Here is a 20,637-nt window from a genome sequence, read left to right as displayed (position 1 = left end):
CCTGTGGTTGGTTTGTTCCAGAGACAGACCACCCTCTGAGTGAATTTGAATGTGTGCTTGGAAAATCCTGGCCTGTGAAGTGGGATTAAGTTGGACATAACTTTTTCGAACAGAACAGACACCTTGTGTTTATAAAACCATGAGAGACTCAGGAAGTCGAAAAATTATCTAAATAGGAATTATCTGTTCACTTTGCAGAGGAGCTAAACGTAAAAGTTGAGCCAGCAACTTCCTTGTACAAGGACAAACTACCTTTATGGGTATATACCGTAAATGTTCATTACTTTTCCATGTACTACCGCACAAAGTTTGTCCCAACAAGGATTTGCTTGAAGAAAGCAGTTGCAAATATACTGTAGAGGTCACAAGGGGGAGCTAACGTTACATCCCTGGGTTGCACTGGAAACCTTGATAATGAGAATGAGTTCATTGTCATACACGGTGTTCACAGCATATGTGCACTGAGATTCTTACTTGCTGTGCCCGAATAGATATTTCATTTAAAAAGTCCAATAGTATATATTAAATTAAATTGAAAGGAGAGAATAAATACAAAAAATGTCAGACAATAAATATTCTATTACTGCAGTGCAAGGAAAGAGTGGTGTTAAAATAGTGCAGACAGGCCTTTGTTCAGTAATGTGAATTAACCTTCACAAAAATCAGATGCTCCTGATGATAACTATTGACTCAGATGAACTCACGAACAAGATCCAGGTCTTGGCCTGGCTGGTACTGAGAGGAGTGGTCAGCACCAAGTGGGGCATTCGTGGACATGGCCTCCCCTTGCGAGGGTCTGTGCCCCCATACACACACAACTATTGCCTGCCATCACTAGTATGCATCAAGCATCACTAGCGCGTACCCTAGTGACTATCCATGCAATAAAAGGTGCGCTTTCAGCTGCTACGTCAGAGGAGTGGAGGAGGTTTACGTCCGCTCGGCAGGTAGGCCACCAGCAGCACCCCACCCCCACTGACCAAGTCTATGACTGTCAGACTGTGCCCCACCTGGTTACCCTAATACCCTCCTCTAAAACTCGTTCTGGCTCCAACCCTGGTGAGAGAAGCCGACCCAGTCAGATCTTTTCTGTACAACTGGAATATCACCTACAAAGCACATTGTCCCCAAGATGATGGCGGTGGAGAGGAAACAGTTGCCCACCTCTTTCCAGAATGCAGATTTTCTAAGAGCGTGTGGAGAAAGATGCAAGGGTCCTTGTCATGTTTCAACGCCAGCAAGAGCTCATCAGTGGATTCTCTGATTTATCGGCTATTCCCAGAGATGCACACAGAGTCAGATATCCGGAACTGCTGGAAGACCATCAACTCGGTGAAAGATGCCCTTTGTTCTGCCCGAACCCAGTTGGTCTTTCAGGACACAGAGATGTCGGTGCAGGAATGCTGCTGACTGGCACATTCCATGCTGCAGTACATTCTGAGGGACTCACTGAGGCTTGGCACAGCCAATATGAGGGCTCTGTGGGGAAGGACCACAGTGTAGAGTCTTCTGCCACTGGGCATTGGGGGGGGGGTGAAAATGAGGGGAAGCCCCTTGAATAACAGAGGAGTGAGTAATGACAAGGTACCACAGTGGTGGCAATGGTATAAATAGAAATGAATTAAACAATGTACAATGATGGGAATGTGTGGATAGGAAATGAAGGGTGAAAAGAGACTTTGAATTGTTTTCCTTTTGTAAATTTATTGTGAATAAAGTATATTTTCAGTTAAAAATGGACTCACGTGAACTTGAGCGAGTAGCAAAGGCAGGCTCAAACTTGTAGCTTCACAAATGTCACAGCTTCTTCCTACCCTCAGCAGACAATGGAAAACGCCCACTTTTTAAGTCTGCGTCTGACTGCGAACCCCAACATTAGCCAATGGTAAATGCATTTAAAAGAAGGACTCTATTTTACAGGAAAAGATAGTGTGTTGGAGGAACTCAGCAGGCGGAGGGGCATCAATGGTCTTAACATTCAGCAGGCCCTTCCAGCCCTCGACCCCGGGCTGCCCAAATACACCCAACTAACCATCAACACGCTATGTGTTAAAGGGTAAGAGGAAACAGGGTCACCTGGGGAAACCCCACGCAAACATGGGGAAAATTGACAAACTCCTTACAGATGTCGCTGGATTAGAATCCAGGTTTCTGGCGCTGGAACAGTTTCACACGAAGTGCTAAGGTAATCATGGCATCCCTTGTTGAAAGGATCCAACCTGCAATGGCAATCAGTTCTTTTTTCACCCACCTGATGCAGCATGTTCTTTATCCTCCAGCAGATTCTTCTCTACTCTTCACTCTTGCCTTTGTCAATTAATTGCACTGATAAATGTCCTATTTGTGCAGTCCAGGCAGCCTGGCCACACAATTGCCCTATCTTGTGTATTGCAATATATTCTCCATTGGCACACCTGGTCTTTAATCCACATTAACCCCCTAGGTGAAATCAATGGCTGAAAAACACAGCAATTTGGGACATAAAATATTCAAAATTCCTCTCCAGCTCAATTTTGAGTTCTGCCCTAGTCTAGAGAATTGTTTTGGGCTTAACATAAACAAAAGAAATAGGAGCATGAGTAGGCCATCCGCCTCTGCCATTCGCTGTGATCATGGCTGATCTGATGATAGGCTCATCTCCCCCCTACCTGCCTTTTCCCCATATCCCTTAATTCCTATACTTTGTAAAAATCTGTTTAGCCTTGTCTTAAATATATTTACTGAGGTAGCCTCCATTGCTTCAATAGGTAGCAAATTCCATAGATTCACCATTCTCTGGGAAAAACAATTCCTCCTCATTATCTCCTGGATCTTGAGGCTATATCTCCTAGTTTGAGTCTCTTCCACCAATGGGAACCACTTACCTACCTCCATCTTATTTTATACGCTTCTATAAGCTTCCCCTCTCATTTTTCTAAATTGCAGTGAGTGCAGTCCCAAATGACTCAATCTCTCCTCATCAGGCCAACCCCTTTATCCCTGGAATCATCCTGGTGAACCTCCTCTGGAGGTTCCCTACAGTAATGATTTGTCGCAGTTAATAGAACATCACCGTTTAGTTTGGTAACTTGAGTGTCCAAGAAAATTGAAGGGTGCAACACAGCAAATATAGCCAAGTCAGCCACGGGCAATGAACTCCTGTCCACTAATAAAATTCTTTGTGAGAATACAGCCTCCATTACCCTGGCCACAACCTCTTCCCACCGCTACCTTCGTGCAGTAGGTACAGAAGTGTGAACTCCAGTTCCTTTAGCTTCAAGAACATTTTTTTATCCAACAGCTATCAGGCTCTTGAATCTCCCTGTACTTCCCTAACCTGAACCATAAACTAGTCTGGGATACCTAACGAACCCTTTGAACCATTGAAACTCATAATTCTTTTCTTTCACTAACTGCAACAATGAAATATTCACTTATGGGTCCATTAATATTCATCATCTCTTGTTCTATCCTGGCATACTGTGGTAATTGAATATTGTTCTTGTGTCTTACATACCTGTATGACTGCAGCAAGTAAGAATTTTGGTGCATCTGTACATTCTTAATTTTTAAAAAAATTATTTAAAATAATATTTACAGCACAGTAGAAGCTTATTCTGGCTATGTAAACCCGTGCCGCCCAAATTAACCTAGAATGCGTATGTCTTTGGAATATGGAAGGGACCCGGAGCATCCGGAGGTAACGGGACAGACACAGGGAGAATGTACAAACTCCTTACAGACAGTGTCGCCTTCCAATCCGGGTCAATGGTTCTGTAATAGCGTCATGCTAACTGCTCCACTAACCTTGTACGTGACAATAATTATTTTGTTACTCTTTCCAAGCTTCATCATGGAATTCAGCATCTACTGCGAGAGAGAGAGTGGTCCATTCTAGAGCTACATAATCTCTGAGAAGTGAATTGTTTCCCATCCATTGAACCCAGAGAATCTGGGTCTTGGTCCCTCCTAAACTATTTAATCAGCACAAACTTTTAGGTCAGATGCACTCTATTTCATTCTTTCTTTTTCAATCTTTTTATTGATTTTAGTATGAAAGATACAATAGACCATGCACGGAGAGAATAAGGATACATAATAATCTTCATCTCCCCTTACTCAATCAAAGAAAAAAAATCACTTTATACTAATCTAAAAAAAATAACAAAAAACAAAAACTGGAAAGCCTTAGATCAGCGTTCATCAAACATAAGAAACCTGATCCTCAACTAAAAGAGAAGCTGAATGATATCAGGAAGGGACAGAAAAAAAAATGGTAGAAATTATATTATATGAAAATATTGTATGAATGGGCACCAAGTTTCTTCAAATTTAACAGAAAAATCAAATGTAGCACTTCTAATTTTCTCCAAATTCAAACAGGCCATGGTGGGCAGAGTGGGGTCCTTCCATTTAAAAAAGAATACCTTTCCTGGCCATCAGGGTGGTTAAAGATACTATCACCTGATAAGCAGAAGCCATACAATGACCTACACCTGCTTCTAAAACTCCTAAAAGAGCAGTTAAGGGATTTGGTTGTTAATCAATTGCAAGGGTTGCTGGAAGAGAACCAAAACCAGACATGACCAAAACATATATGGGTCAATGAAGTTGCTTGTGAATTACACCTATCAGTTTTCTACGAGGTTTCTACGAGGCTCTAAAGGCTGTGTACGGCCCCTCACCCCAAGTCCAAAGCCCGCTGCGCAGCTCAGACGGCAAAGTCCTCCTCAGCGACAAGATCTCCATCCTCAACCGATGGTCAGAACACTTCCAATCTCTTTTCAGTACCAACCGCTCAGTCCAAGATTCCGCCCTGCTCCAGCTCCCTCAACAGCCCCTAAGGCTAGAGCTGGATGAGGTTCCCACCCTGGATGAGACATATAAGGCAATCGAACAACTGAAAAGTGGCAAAGCAGCAGGTATGGATGGAATCCCCCCAGAAGTCTGGAAGGCTGGCGGCAAAACTCTGCATGCCAAACTGCATGAGTTTTTCAAGCTTTGTTGGGACCAAGGTAAACTGCCTCAGGATCTTCGTGATGCCACCATCATCACCCTGTACAAAAACAAAGGCGAGAAATCAGACTGCTCAAACTACAGGGGAATCACGTTGCTCTCCATTGCAGGCAAAATCTTCGCTAGGATTCTACTAAATAGAATAATACCTAGTGTCGCTGAGAATATTCTCCCAGAATCACAGTGCGGCTTTCGCGCTAACAGAGGAACCACTGACATGGTCTTTGCCCTCAGACAGCTCCAAGAAAAGTGTAGAGAACAAAACAAAGGACTCTACATCACCTTTGTTGACCTCACCAAAGCCTTCGACACCGTGAGCAGGAAAGGGCTTTGGCAAATACTAGAGCGCATCGGATGTCCCCCAAAGTTCCTCAACATGATTATCCAACTGCACGAAAACCAACAAGGTCGGGTCAGATACAGCAATGAGCTCTCTGAACCCTTCTCCATTAACAATGGCGTGAAGCAAGGCTGTGTTCTCGCACCAACCCTCTTTTCAATCTTCTTCAGCATGATGCTGAACCAAGCCATGAAAGACCCCAACAATGAAGACGCTGTTTACATCCGGTACCGCACGGATGGCAGTCTCTTCAATCTGAGGCGCCTGCAAGCTCACACCAAGATACAAGAGAAACTTGTCCGTGAACTACTCTTTGCAGATGATGCCGCTTTAGTTGCCCATTCAGAGCCAGCTCTTCAGCGCTTGACGTCCTGCTTTGCGGAAACTGCCAAAATGTTTGGCCTGGAAGTCAGCCTGAAGAAAACTGAGGTCCTCCATCAGCCAGCTCCCCACCATGACTACCAGCCCCCCCACATCTCCATCGGGCACACAAAACTCAAAACGGTCAACCAGTTTACCTATCTCGGCTGCACCATTTCATCAGATGCAAGGATCGACAATGAGATAGACAACAGACTCGCCAAGGCAAATAGCGCCTTTGGAAGACTACACAAAAGAGTCTGGAAAAACAACCAACTGAAAAACCTCACAAAGATAAGCGTATACAGAGCCGTTGTCATACCCACACTCCTGTTCGGCTCCGAATCATGGGTCCTCTACCGGCACCACCTACGGCTCCTAGAACGCTTCCACCAGCGTTGTCTCCGCTCCATCCTCAACATCCATTGGAGCGCTCACACCCCTAACGTCGAGGTACTCGAAATGGCAGAGGTCGACAGCATCGAGTCCACGCTGCTGAAGATCCAGCTGCGCTGGATGGGTCACGTCTCCAGAATGGAGGACCATCGCCTTCCCAAGATCGTATTATATGGCGAGCTCTCCCCTGGCCACCGTGACAGAGGTGCACCAAAGAAAAGGTACAAGGACTGCCTAAAGAAATCTCTTGGTGCCTGCCACATTGACCACCGCCAGTGGGCTGATAACGCCTCAAACCGTGCATCTTGGCGCCTCACAGTTTGGCGGGCAGCAGCCTCCTTTGAAGAAGACCGCAGAGCCCACCTCACTGACAAAAGGCAAAGGAGGAAAAACCCAACACCCAACCCCAACCAACCAATTTTCCCTTGCAACCGCTGCAATCGTGTCTGCCTGTCCCGCATCGGACTGGTCAGCCACAAACGAGCCTGCAGCTGACGTGGACTTTTTACCCCCTCCATAAATCTTCGTCCGCGAAGCCAAGCCAAAGAAAAAGACACCTATCACAGATTGGATTAAAATTAGGAAAAATATGAGCAAGTTTGTCCTTGGACATATGTGCCCTATGTACTACCTTAAATTGAATAAGGGAGTGTCGAACATACATTGATGAGGTATTAACTAGTTTAAGAAACTTTTTCTCACATCTCTTCAGAAAAAGACTTTTGGAGCTCCTGCTCCCGCGTCCTTTTCAAATTTTCAGTTGAGACTGGTTGCAATTTTAATAACATCATATATGACTGCTATTAAACCCTTCTGACAGGGATTCAAACAAAAAAGAGCATTAACTATATCCGACTGATCCAGCAGGGGAAGATTAGGTAATATAGCATTAAAAACAATGTCTAACTTGAAAATATCTAAATAAAGGCAAATTAGGTCGACTATATTTGTTTGAAAATTGTTCAAAGGAGTTAAGATAACCTTCCATGAACAAATCCCAAAAATATATGATACCTTTAAACTTCCAAAAAGAAAAAGCTCGGTCATTCACAGGTGGCTGAAAAAAATAATTAGATAAAATAAAGCCAGATAAACGAACATTTTTAAAATCAAAAACCTTCGGAACTGAAACCATATCTGTAATATGTGCTTGGGTATAGGATTAGTTATTGATTTGCTAACCTTGGGAAGTGCAAAAGGAAGGGCAGCCACCAAAAGGGAAACTATTGAAAATTTCTCAAACGATTTCAATTCCAGATTTACCCACGGTGGACGTTCATCAGAATAATAAATCCAGAATATGATTTATTGAATATTAATTGCCCAATAGTAAAATCTAAGGTAATGTAATGCCAAGCCCCCATCCTTTTTCAACTTCTGTAATTGAGCTTTCCTTAGCCTAGCATTTTTATTCTTCTATTTCTTACCATAACCACGAATAGATCTATTCCCAGTAAAGATCAGGTAACAAAATGAATTCCAGGAATATCCAAACAAAGAGTGTACAGAGCTCCAGATAATGAGTTGGCAGCACAACCCACCTAAGCATTGGAAACAGTGGGTAAGGGTGGGAATCCGCCCAGAAGGACTTAATGCACCAGCTTGTTTAAAATATCTTAGCAAATGGACCAAGCATACTGCAATGAATCATTGATAGACCTCCCTGATCCTGAACTATCAGACCACAGCAGAGACCTCAGTTCTATTCCTCTACCTCTCCATCTTAGTAAATGCCTAGCCTGACTTGCTGCCTCTTACCTCTGCACCTGCTTCTACCAGTTCTCCCCCAATACTCGGGATCCTTTCTCCCTTCTTCAGGAGTCCTGAGCCATGTGTACCCCTCTGCCTTGGTCTATTCAAATTTCAGATTTATTGTCAGAGTATATACATGGCATCACATACAACCCTGAGATTCTTTTTCCTGCAAGGACAGGCAGAATTGCAGTACCACTTATTAGTTGTGAAAAAAAAACTGTACTCAAAAAGAAACATACACCTGTAAACAAATAAAGAAATGTAAACAAACTGACTGTACAATACAGAAGAAAAAAAAATCAATGAAGTGCAAAAGTAAGAGTGCTTATATGAGACTCCAATGGAGTTTGTTGTTGAGGAGTCTGACATTGGAGGGGGAGCAGCTGTTCCTGAAGCTGGTGGTGCGAGTCTTGTGGCACCTATGTCTTTTTCCTGATGGTAGCAGTGAGAACAGAGCATGCACTGGGTGGTGGGGATCCTTGATGATTACTACTGCTGAAAGAACATTGAACTCCCCATCTTATAGACTCCCCCTAACTTACCTTCCTGTCCCAAACTGTGATGCATCCAGCAAGTCTCCATTGTACAGTGCACCTGTAGAAGTTGCTGAAGTACAAGGGGTTCATGCCAAACTTCCTCAGTCTTCCGAGAAAGGAGAGGTATTGGTGCTAGGGTCAGGTCATTGGAGATGCTTCTTTCCATCAACTTGAAGCCATATACTAATTTGACTGCAGTGCCATTAACATGGACAGGAATGTGGGCTCTGCCCCCTCTCTTGAAGTCAGTGATCATCTATTTCCCTTAGCAGAGGATCTATAGGTAGGGAGCATGGATTTGCAGGGGGTGGTGAAAGGACAGAGGTGAATATTTTTTCTCTGGAGGATGAAGATTTGAACATGTGGTGGAACATGAACTGCTGATGTTCCAAAATGTATCTGCATTTTCTGGGCAGATAAATGGGTTGTCTCTCTATAACTCTTTCTGTCCAAAGCAATGAAAATGAATGGAGTACCTTCTTCTCATGAACGACATTTCTGATTGTTTGTATCCAATGGGATCATATTCTATACTGGAAGAGGTCAGATTCCATGACAAAATATTTTTCTTATTCGCAGGCTACTGAGAGAGTTTGGCATGGAGTGAAAAAGCATGGACTATGAGTTGGAACAACCTGAGAAGATGATTGGCTTCAGGGCATCGACAGGCTCTGGTGGAGGGAGCAGCATAACTGGTGTGGATTTGTGGAGTATGGATGAGGAGAATCAAATGGGGTGCCCTCCTCCACTGAACCTCTTCACCCTCATTTCAACTTCACACAAGGGAGGCTCTATCGGCTCTATACATAGAAGAGGCAACAAACAAATATTTTTCACGATTAGGAAGCTGAGAGTTGGAATACAAGGATCATATTCCGGTTGGCTACCAGTTGCTCATGGTGTCCCACAGGGGTTAATGTTGGAGCCATGTCTTTTCATGTTGTACATTAATGATTTGGATGAAGAAATGAATGGCTTTATGGCCAGGTGTGCAGATGATACGAAGGTAGGTGGACGAGCAGATAGCGTTGAAGAAAGAGGTAGGCAGCAGAAAGACTTAGGCAGATTAGGAGAATGTGCAGAGAAGTGGCAAATGAAATATAATGCCAGAAAGTGTATGGTCATGCACTTTGGTAGAAAAAAAATAAACAGAGAGACTATTTTCCAAATAGGGAGAATATTGAAAATACTAGGATGCAAATGACTTGGGAGTCCTCCTGCAGGAGAGCCTGAAGTTAAATTTGCATGTTGGGTTGGTGATGAAGAAGGCAAATGCAATGCTAGTATTCATTTAATGAGGAATAGAATGTAAGAGCAAGGATGTGATGTTAAAGCTTTATAAGGCACTGGTGAGACCTCACCCGGAGTATTGTGAGCAATGTTGGACTCCTCATTTAAGAAAGGATGTGCTGATGTTGGAGAGGGTTAAGAGGAGGTTCACAAGGATGATTCTGGAAATGAAAGGGTTATCAAATGAGGAGCATTTGATAGATCTTGGCCTGCACTCATTGGAATTTTGGTAACTGAGGGGGGATCTCATTGAAACATTTTGAATGTTAAAAGACATCAACAGAATCATGTCTCATCGTGGGTGAGCCTAGGACAAGAGGACACAACTTCATGGTTAAAAGGCAACTGCTTAGAACAGAAATGCATAGGAATTTATTTAGTCTGATGGTGGTAAACCTATGGAATTTGCAGCCACAGGCGGTGGTGGAGACTAAGTCATTGAATGTATTTAAGGCAGAGATTGATAGGTTCTTGATTAGTCAGGGCATCAAAGGCTATGGGGAGAAGGCTGAGTTGTGGGGCTAAGTGGGAAAATGGATCAGCTCATGATTAAGTGGTAGGGCAAACTCGATGGGCTAAATAGCCTAGTCCTGCTCCTTTGACTTATGTTTTTATTCAGCTGCATTGACTTGCCTGACTGCTCTGTAACTTGGCTGAATCACAGTCAGCAGGCTTGTAATCCCCTTGGATTTCTCCCAGTTGCCTGCTTTCACACGCCGCCCAGTCAACTTCTCCACTTCCCATTTCCACACTCATCAAGGAAAAGTTCTTTATCAGCCATGGTTTTTTGACGATTGTCCTTTGGTTGCATGTCAATCCATCATTAAGTTGATTCACTGGAAGTCCTCAGAGTGCTTTCCTTGGAACAATTTCTGGGTCCTCTGTCCTTGGCCTGCTGCCAGCTGGATTAGTGGGTGGGCGCACTGATGAATGCGGCCAAGTCCGAGATCTTGGCTTCTGATGCAGCCCAACTTCTGTGATGAGGAGCAGTCATGCTGCCAGGAACTGCTGTCCATGGGGTGAAACCTTCTTGCCTGCTTCCCTGGGAGCTGGGGAAAACCACTCAGCCAGAGATTTCCACTCAGGATCCTCACCACTGTTTTCCCCGTTGCTAAAATCGTTGCAACAAAACAGATTCATTGGCCATCAACTTCGCTGTTTATGGGATCTTTCTGTGCTCAAATGAGCTGCTGCTTTGGTACAACAGTAGGCTCACTTCATCAAGCAGTTCATTGATTGTGTCAACCTGAGGCGGTGAAAGGTGTTTGAGAAATAGAAGCAGATTATTTTCATGTGATCTAGAAATTATCATTTAGAATCATAGAGTTCGACAGCATGGAAAAGGCCCATTGGCCAATCAAGCTGGTCCCATTTTCTTGCATTTGGTCCATATTTTTCTAAACCCTTCCTATCTGTGTATCCAAATGTCTTTTAAAAGTTACAATTATCCCTGACTCTATCACTTCATCTGGCAGACCATTCCATATACCCACCATCCTCTCTGTGACCATTTACCTTATCCATGCCCCTCAGGATTGTATAAATCTCTATGAGGCTCCCCCCACCCTCCCTTGGCCTCCCAAGATCCAGGGAGGAACATCCCTGCCTAACCATCCTCTTCTTATAATTCAAGAACACCCGTCCAGGAACATTCTCCTGAATCTTTTCTTCCCCCATTTGAGCAAAGTAGCTGGTTTAGAAGGGGCCATCATTTCATTTCATGGAATGAACTATCCTTGATTCTTTGAACAGTGGGGATGGGCATGAGTGTGTTGGTTTTGGTTGGCAAAATGCTTCTCTCTCGCGCTGACCGTGCTGACTTTTGAATGCTTCGCTGCGGTTTGACTGTCACTTGGCCATGCTGAGTAATGCCCTGTTTCCACAGTGAGAATGCTCCCACTCAGGGCCTGCTCATTACACGGGTAATTAAGTGAGCCTTGTTGGACTCCTGTTTTGGCCTGTCAACAAGTGAGTGAATTATTGGAGCTGTGACTGACCTTCCCCCTTCCTCTCCCAGTTGCTATCTCACCTGGGGCAGACTTGTGAAGACACCTGCCAGTCCTAATGAAGATCTATTGTGTTATTTGCATATCCTGATTTATATCTGAACTTCAGGGCAGAAAGGAACTGTTCAGTGGAGTGAAAAGAAGGATCGAGTTACTTTATAAGTGCTCTCCTGTCTGAGACAGCTGCTTTGCCTGGAGTGAGACTCGGGCTGGAGAAACTTCCCCTTCTTCCAGGTTTTTTTAAAAATTCTGTTTTGATTTGACACTGAAAAATAACTTTGTATTTTGCTGTCCTCATAACACAGGAAATAAATGAGGCTCTGACAACAGTGGAGTTGTTTGGAAAGTGTCACAGATTCACTGGTGGTATATTTACATGGCACAAACTTATCAAGTAACAGTCACCAGTTAAGTGAGGACATGAATTCTGTGCTACCCTTGTGGTCCCAAATTATTTTCACTTGGATCTGGTTTCCTTCTCACAACCATAATTAGGAAGGGATCCACGATATAGTTTCTGGACAGGAGCCAAGAAAGGGATCCCCTCAATTTACTGTTCCCAAACCCCCTCCATCCCTCAACAACTTCTACAGATGCAGTATCAAAAGCTGGACGCATCGCTGCGTGTGATGGGAGTTGCTCTGCTCGAGATCGGAAGAAACTGCAGAAGGTGGTGAATGCAGCTTGGAACATCACATAAACTTGCCTCCCCATCCATGGACTCCATCTACATCTCCAGCTGCCTAGGAAAGGGAGCCAACCTACTGAAGAACCCGTAACACCCTGGACACACTCTCTTCTCTCTCATCCCATCAGCAAGAAGAGGCAAGGGTTGGAAATCACACACCAACAGGATTAAAGACAGTTCATTCCCAGCAGCCATCAGGTTCCTGAATGAACCCCCACAACAATGATCTCATGCTGCCCTTGCCTGGTGCTGAATGATCTTAATTTTTAAAAAAATATTTTTGAGTTTAATAGAAAAAACCCTTTATGTGTGATCCTCTAATTAACAACATAAATCAAATCATATAAGACATGATCTTCTAATTAATAACATAAATCAATTAAACAAAAATTGTAAATCAAAAGTATAATCATAATTACTGACTGAACTTAACCCATTTTAAACATCAAATTCTATAATTGTATTAACAGTTAATCTATTCCTCGTATATAGCCAAAAATTAATGTTGAATTAAAAATAGATAATATATTGATTCCCTTATATATATTTATAAAAAAGGAGTTTATATTTCTTAAGCATTTTCATCTTATTCTGTGATATGATCAATATTAATGATCCACAGTTAAACCCATCTTTACCTAGTTTATCTCTACTAAAAAAAGGAAAGAGAAAAAAAACCCTAATAATCCTACCCCTCCCTCTAAACAAGGTTAACTTGTATAAATTATATAGATACGAATTGAATAGCGACTTTCAGACACCTGACAGGGAGTCTACGGAGTATCCGTGCACCTTAAATCTTCACGTTGTGATAATAATCCATGACCTTTCTTCTTATTGTAACCTCACACTCTGAATTCTGCATGTATTGCTGGAGATAACTTGCTAGACTGCTTGCAGAAAAAAATTCTCATTGCATCGAAACGTTGCTGTGTATCTTTATCTTTGCTATAAAAAGGACCCTGCTTGACCTGTGGAGTTCCTCAAGCATTGTGTTTTTACTTCACTCTCAGTGCCAACAGACTTTCATGTTTAACTCACTGTACTAGGTATTTTGTGACAAATAACCTCAAACATAAAACAAAAACCACAATGTGTTTATAGCAATTATGTTGTGACCTTGGAAAGGAAGTAGATTGTGTGTGCACTGCAAGATCTTACAAAAGGAAAACAGATGTAAAAGTGCCCCCTCCCCATCCTTTAAACCTTCCGCAGGAATCGCTCCCTCTGTGACTCCCTTGTCTGCTCATCCCTCCCCACCCATCTTGCCGTGACCCCTGGTACTTTCCTCTACAACCACAGGAAATGTAACACTTGCTCCTGCACCTCCTCGCTCACTACTGTCCAGGTTCCCAAACAGCCCTTCCACGTGAGGCAGAGATTCACCTCCGCCGACCTCAGCAACTGCACTCGGTGCTCCTGGGTGTTACCTCCTCTGTGTCGATGAGATCAAACACAGACTTGGGGACTGTTTCAGTCTACACAGTGACCACCCTGAGTTCCTAGATGCTACCCTTCCAACTTCCCTTCCCATTCCCACCCTGACCTGTCTGTCCTGGGCCTTCCCCACTGCCCAACACCTCATATTCCGTCTGGGCAGTCTGCAGACCAATGTGATAAACATTTGAATATCCACTATCAGGTAACTAGTATCATCTCTTTTCTTCTGAGCTACCTCTATTCTACACCCTCTCCACTTCCCCAGCCCTATTATTGTGCCCTTTCCCACCCAGACCCATACCCATTGCCATCCCCCTCCCTCTTTGGTTCCATCCTCATCCATCCACATTTCCCACTGAATATCCATCCCTTTTAGATTCATTTTCCCTCTATCTGCATTCTATGTATTGACACCGAGCCTAAAAATTCCACATGGGGATTCTTCTGTGAGTCCAACGTTGAATGTCTTCCTGCCTTGAGAAACTGATACTGTCTTCAGATTGCATTAAATCAGAGTAAATCTATGTGCACAGAGAGAGGTTTATTTGCAAGTTAGTCCACTCACTGAGTCCATGTTGACACCTGAGGTTCATGGTGTGAGCAGAATGTCGGCGAAGGCTGATTTGTCACAGATGTGCCCCATCAGTGAAGCAGGAAGGTGAACGTTAAAATATGCAGGACACAAAAGTGTTGGAGAAACTCAGCAACTCATGCAGCATCCATCGGAACTAATAGACAGTTGACATTTTTAGGCCTGAGCCCTTCCTCAGGAGTGGCGAAAATCAGGCAGTAGCCCAAATAAAAAGGTGGAGTGGGAGGCAGAAGGGGAAGAGGAGGAACAATGGAAGGAACACAGGTAACTAGGTCATAGGTGATAGGTGGCTACAGATGGGAGAGGGAAGAAGATAAGGAGTGATGGGGAGAGGGCAGAGGGCCAAGAAGAGCAGTTGTCTGATAGGAGGAAGGGAAGGGGATGGGGGAGGCTGAGGGATGAGGGAAAGATGGAGACTGGGGTGGGGGGGGGGTTAACAGAAATTTGAGGTCAATATTGCTATCATCTGGTTGGAGACTGCCAAGGGAATATAAGGTATCGTTCCTCTAACTTACAGATGGCCTCAACTTGGCAGTTCATGAGGCCATGGACAGGTCTGGGAATTATGCAATTGAAGTGGTTGGCCACTGGGAGGTCCTTTCTGTTTCAGTGGACAGAACAAAGGTCCTCAGCGAAATGATCTTCCACCCTACGTCTAGTCTCCCCAATGAGGAGGAGGCCACAACGAGAGCACCAGATGACCCCGAGCAATCCACAGGTGAATAGTTACTTCACTTGGAAGGACTGTTTGGGGCCATGGATAGTGGTGAGGGAGGAGGTGTAAGTGCAGGTGAAGCATTTTTTGCAGTCACAGGGGTAGGTAATGGGGAGGGAAGTGGGGGGGGGGGGAATGAGCGGGCAAGGGTGTCATAGAGGGAGCAGTTGAGAGGCAAGAGCATGACTTTGCTGATCAATCCGATCACAATATAAACAGATAGTAGGAAGAATGCCAAGGCTCGTCACCCTTTTGTACTACTGCAGTCCAGCTAGTGCAAGTGCTCCCGCAATGATGTTGAATTAAAAGCCTAAGGTTTGGAATGAAGGAACAGCAAAATACATTTTCACGTTGGTCTGCTGTGCAGCTTGGAGAGCAACCTGCAGGTGCTGGGACTCTCTTCCACCTGCTGGCTGCATCCATTACTGGTAGCAGAAGTCAGGGTTTTGGGGTAGTCAGGGTGATCTGATATGGTGCATTTTATCAGTAGCATACAACGGCCGTGGTATACAAGAGGTGGAGTGAGTGAATGTTTACGGTGGGGGAAAGAGGTGCCAATCAAGTTTGGTGACATAGCGTTTTGTTGGAGTGCACTCATCCAGGCACGTGGGAACTATTCCATCACACTCCCGCCTTGCACCTTGGAGACGGTGAAAGGGTTTGAGAGTTTAGTAGGTGAGTCATCGGCCACAAAAGGCACACCTCCTGACCTGTTCATTCAGGCAATTCAGATTCCAGATAGCTGGCTTCCGAATCATCAAAACCATCACAAGTGGAAGTGGTTGAGAGGTTGAAGCCAGGCTACTCTGCAGTACTCGAGTTTCAGTGATTAAAATCCTGTATTACACCCAATGTGGACTTCGTAACAGTGCACTTCCCTTAAAGAAAGTATGAAAGGGCTGACGTTACAGTGTGGGGTTGCAGATAGCTGGGCTTGCATTCCCACGAGGGTTGAAGGGGAGAGTGATTGAAGTGTTCAAAATAATAAAGGGATGTGAAATAATGAAAGGTTATGATATGGAAGCATCAACCTTGCTTGAAAGGGGAAACCCGAACAGAAATAACACAATCTCCAAAGATCAGACACAGGCCATTTGGATGAAAGGATTTATTGACAAAGAGTTGTGAAAATGCTGTGGACACAGGAGTTTTTGAAACTGTTAATATGCTTGTGACCAGGGCATAATGGGGGAGTGGGATAGAACAAAGGCAAGCAGGTGGAGATAAGGTAGAAATCAGCAACAGGTCTGATAGATGGGACACGTATGAGGGGCTGAATGGCCTCTTCCCAGCCATACCAGTTGTTGACCACATTTGGTCCACACAAATGCTTCTAGCTTGCCTCAAATACTCCTAAGGTTATAAGATGTAGAGCAGAATTAGGCCATTCCCGCCATCATGGCTGAGGTATCCATGCCATTTTCCTGCCTTCTTCCCATAAGCTTTGACACCCTTACTAATCAAGAACCCTTCCACCTTTGCTTTAAATCTACCCAAAGACTTTGCCTCCACATCCATCTGTGGCAACAAATTCCACAGATTCACCGCCCTCTAGCTGAAGGAATCTCTCCTCATCTTTTTTCTAAAGGGACATCCTTTTATTCTGAGGCCGTGCCCTGACTATTGGAAAGATCTTCTCCACGTGCATTCTATCCAGCCCTTTCATTAGTCAGTAGCTGATGGGTGGTCTGCCAGTGAACAGACTTGTTGAATCACTTTACCTCTCAGAGGATTATTGCACAGTCATCTTCAGCAACACTCCCTTGGTATTTCACATCAGCTAACAAACCGCGCTGCTTCATTAAAAACTGGAGAGAGCATTTGTAAACGTGTTTTGCTACATGCAAATGATGAGCAATTTCCGATCCTCGCGAGTACATTTGCTTAGTATATTTCCTACAGGGAACAGTAAAGCAGAATTCTTGCCAATTTTTAGGGTTACAGCGTTTTCCAAAAAAGGATATCAATCCCATTTCCAAATGTAACTCATTTAAATACAGAGAACCAAAAACAATTTAAAGGGAGACAAAGGTGGCATGGTTACCGTAGCGGTTTGAGCCAGCAACCCAGGTTCGAATCTGATGCTGTCTGTAAAGAGTTTGTATATTCCCCCTGTGTCCGCGTGGGTTTCCTCCAGGTGATCCGGTTTCCTCTCACCCTTCAAAAAACATACGGGGACTGTAGGTTAATTGGGCCATTTGGACGGCACAGGCTCAAGGGCTGGAAGGACCTGTTATCGTGCTCTAAGTCTAAATTAAATTTAAAAATCGGGGTGCATGTTTTCAAAATTGCAAATGAGTACATTTTTAAAAAAACTAGAAATTGCTGAGGCTGAGTTTCCAGGACCGGTAAGGCCTTTAAAAAAATGACCAATTATTTTGTCAAACTCAAAATAAATTTCCTGTGAAACAAGAAAGTTTGCAGACACTGTGATTGTAGTTAATACACAAAAGTGTTGGAGAAACTTGGGAGGTCGCGCAGCGCCCATAGGAGGTAAACATACTGCATCGAACCAACATTTTGGGCCTCCATAACCTGAAGAAAGGCTCAGGCCTAAAACATCACATTTCTATCTTTACCTCCTATGGACGGTACAAGACCTGCTGAGTTTCTCTGGCACTTTTGTGGATTAATCAAAAGTGAATTTCCTGGTTTGCTTCATTTCAATGTGAGAAATATTTTGGCTTTTTGTAGTTGTCTGAACATGTTAGATTGCCAATATACTTCTGAAAGCCTTCATATATGTGCCTATAACTGTGGTAATGTGTGATTAAAACAAAACACCATTCATGCAAATGGCTTTCAGAAGCAATTTGGATTGCTGACCTTGTCAGTGATGCTTCTCCAACCAATACCATTCAACTCTACAGCACAGAAACAGGCTCTTCAGCCCTTCTAGTCTGTGCCAAACTATTATTCTACATGGTCCCACTCACCTGCACCCAGACCATATCCCACCATCCATATCTCTGTCCAAAGTATTCCTAACTGATAAAATTGAATGTGCATTCACCATTTCAGCTGGCAGCTTGTTCCATATTCCCACCATTCACTGCGTGAAGAAATTCCCCTAATGTTTTCTTTAAATTTTCCCCCTTTTACTCTTAACCCATGTGCTCCAGTTTTTTTTAATCTCTCCTGGCTTCAGTGGAAAATGCCTGCTTGCATTTACTCTATCCGTCCCATTATAATTGTGTATACATCTATCAAATCTTTTACCCTCCAGGGAATAAAATACTTTCCCAAGTTTCTACATAGTGCAAAACAATGAATACCAACTCAGGTCAATTGCTTTACAAGGCATTCAGGAACTCCCTCACCTTCATAGAATTTTGTATTTTTCTAATAGAACTTTTCATCACAGTACAGGCCCTTCAACCCATCATTTTGTGTCATTCTAGCTAAACATACTCCACAACAATCAAATTTATTCTTTGAATAAATATAATAGAAGCTTTAAAAGTGTCCAAGTTGGCAGAAAAAAAAAACACCTCAGCGCAGAGTCTCAAATGTCCATGGGACAATATGGGAACAAACGTCTGCCATAATTGGAGTAAAGAAAAGAATCATGTAGACTTACTGAGGTGCGGGCATTAGACTAATGGCAGCATGCAAATGAAGTGCGTGATCTAGCAGACTTCTCATGTTGTCAGAGAACAAGCTGTCAACCCACAAGTCAAGAGTACTTGAAATTGTTGCTCTATTTATGGTGTTCTTTATTTCTTTTACACCAACAACATTTTAACCTGAGACCTATCGTTATTTTTATTAAAACTACTATCTTTGGACATTGGCGGTATGGTTAGTGTATCGGTTAGTGTGATGTTATTACACCACCACTGACCTGGGGTCAAATCCTCTGATGCCTGTAAGGAGTTTGTACATTCTCCCCTTGTGGGTTTCCTCCAGGTGCTCTGGTTCCCTCACACCCACCAAAATGTACGAAGTTGGTAATTAAATTGGTAATTAAACAGCTTTCATGGGCCGAAAGGGCCATGTTAAATTAAATTACTGTTAAATTAACATTATAAAAATTAAAATATATTAATTTCCCACAAAACTAATTTCAGAAATGAATCCTTTGGACTTCAGCCATTTTTAACCTTTCCTAATATGTACTCCAGACTGGGTCCATGGGTAAACTACAGTACAAACATCAGTATGAACTAGCTGGTGGTTGGGTACAAAACCAGTCCTGGGAAATGGGGGCACGGAGTACATGCGCTTATTGGTGGTCCCTGAAAACCAGGACATGGACTCCAAAGGTTTAAAAACTGAAGTTTAAAGATTGATAGAAGGACTTCATAACATCTATAGAATACTATAGATGGCTGTGATGCTTCACTACCCGATTAGCTGAACACCTTCTATGCCTGCTTTGAGAAGGAGAACCAAACAGTGAATTCCTGAAAAGACTGGGGACTCTGTCTCTGTGGGTGACATCAGAATATCATTCAAGAGCGTGAACCCTCGCAAGGTGTCAGGCCCTCACAGCCTACCTGGCAGGGTACTGAAAATCTGCACCAACCAACTAGCCGGAGTGTTCACAGATATTTTCAACCTCTCATTGCAGCAGTCAGAGGTTCCTACCAGCTTCAAAAGGGCATCAATCATCCCGGTACCCAAGAAGAGTAGTGCGAGCTGTCTCAATGACTATCGGCCAATAGCACTAACTTCTACCGTGATGAAATGCTTTGAGAGGCTGGTCATGGCCAGAATTAACGTACCAAGTAAAGATTGGACCCACTGCAACTTGCCTATCGTTACAATCACTCCACAGCAGATGCAATATCGCTGGCTCTCCACTCAGCTCTAGATCACCTCAAAAACAGCAACTCATACATACGACTGCTCTTCATCGATTACAGCATGGTCTTCAATACCATTATTCCCTCAGTGTTGGTCAAGAAGCCACAAACTCTGCAACTGGATCCTTGACCACAGTCAATACAAATTGGAAACAACGTCTCCTCCTCATTATCGATGCACCCCAAGGATGTGTGCTGAGCCCATTGCTCTATTTGTTATACACCCATGACCCTGTGGCCAGGCATAATTCCAATGCTCTCTACAAGTTTGTTAATGACACCACAGTTGTCAGTAGAATCACAAACAGCAATGAGGAAGCGTACAGGAGGGAGACAGATATAGGAACATAGGAAGTAGGAACAGGAGTAGGCCAAAAATGGCCCATCGAGCCTGCTCCGCCATTCAATACGATCATGGCTGATCTAATTTATGACCTAACTCCACCTACCTGCCTTCTCCCCATATCCCCTAATTCCTCTATCAGCTCATTAAATGGTGTAACAATGATAACCTTGCACTCACTGTCAGCAAAGCCAAGGGGATGATTGTGGACTTCAGGAGAAAGTCAGGGAAACATGACCCAGCCCTCATCAAGAGGTCAGCAGTGGAGAGGGTCAAGAACTTCAAATTCCTGGGTGACAACATCTCCGAGGATCTATCCTGGAGCCTCTACATTGATGCAATCGCAAAGAAGGCTCGCCACAGTACTTTGTGA

This window comes from Narcine bancroftii, chromosome 8 (assembly GCF_036971445.1).
Source record: "Narcine bancroftii isolate sNarBan1 chromosome 8, sNarBan1.hap1, whole genome shotgun sequence".
NCBI lineage: Eukaryota > Metazoa > Chordata > Chondrichthyes > Torpediniformes > Narcinidae > Narcine > Narcine bancroftii.
The sequence above is the reverse complement of the archived record's forward strand: the minus strand, read 5'-3'. Positions refer to the sequence as shown.